Raw genomic sequence first — 1,053 nt, 5'->3', positions numbered from 1 at the left:
AAAAAATAATTATACTGCTAATCTTCTGTGTATCATTCCAATTTTAGTATATGTACTGCCGAAGTGAGCACTGCTATCTATCTTGAGACTCAAATCATCCTAGGACTGTCCCAGTCCCTTCAGACTAGCTTCTGTGTTTTTTTTTTGTTTTTGATGTGTCCCCATTATTCTTTGAGCACTTCCTCACTTTCTGGCACAATAAGATATTCCAGGCTCATCTTGTACTTTCCCTGCCCCAGTCCTAGAATCAGCCAAATCTGTAAGGGGTCCTAGTTGGTTGTAGTGGAGAATGATATTTAGAAACTGAGATCTGTGTGCTGGGAGTGGTCATTGCTAGTGGGTATCACTGCTCCCATGCCCTCTCAGTGAATGAGCTAGGAAATACATGTGCATACATACACATCTGTGTTTATTTCTGAATCTATGTATATATGAGAACCATGGGTTCACACTGATAGCTCTAATTACAGTTCAGTACCACAGGGTTCATTCCTATTTCCTTTCTTTCCATATTTGTAATTTCCTTCTCCAGCTGGTACTATTATCCTTAATAGATTTGCATATTGGATCAGTTCCCCCCTGTATGTAACGAGTTTCCTATAACTGCCACTCCTAACCCCTCGTGGATGCTCTCCTCACCTCACTTGAGCTGTGGTACCCCACACTAGGTCCCCCTTTGCAGGGTCACCCTCCTCATCGTGCTCAGGCTGTGACATGCTGGGCCATCACTCTTGTCACCCCTCTGCATGATGTCCTCTTCACTCTACTTGGGCTCTAACACCCCATGCCAGGCCATTCTGCTATGTAGATACCCTCTTTACCCTACTTAAGTTGCAACACCCTACCATGGCTACCTTGCCTACTCCTACCTGATGACTTTTGGACTGAACTGTTGGGAAAAGGCCTGAAGAAAGGCTCTAATAATTTTTATTTTTGAGACAGGATCTCACACTTTTGCCTGGGCTAGAGTGAGAGTGCAGTGGCATCATCATAGTTCACTGTAGCCTCAAGCTCCTGGGCTCAAGCAATCCTGCTACCTCAGCCTCCTGAGTT

General features: G+C 44.5%; 1 protein-coding gene across 1 annotated transcript in view; it reads left to right on the top strand.

Annotated features, from left to right (window-relative positions):
- ACOT9 (acyl-CoA thioesterase 9) overlaps positions 1 to 1,053 on the top strand; it is a 19,722-nt gene that overhangs the window by 936 nt on the left and 17,733 nt on the right. The window lies entirely within an intron of this gene.

Source organism: Propithecus coquereli, unplaced genomic scaffold (genome assembly GCF_000956105.1).
Source record: "Propithecus coquereli isolate 6110/MARCELLA unplaced genomic scaffold, Pcoq_1.0 Scaffold50, whole genome shotgun sequence".
NCBI lineage: Eukaryota > Metazoa > Chordata > Mammalia > Primates > Indriidae > Propithecus > Propithecus coquereli.
This window is presented reverse-complemented; position numbering and strand designations above follow the sequence as displayed.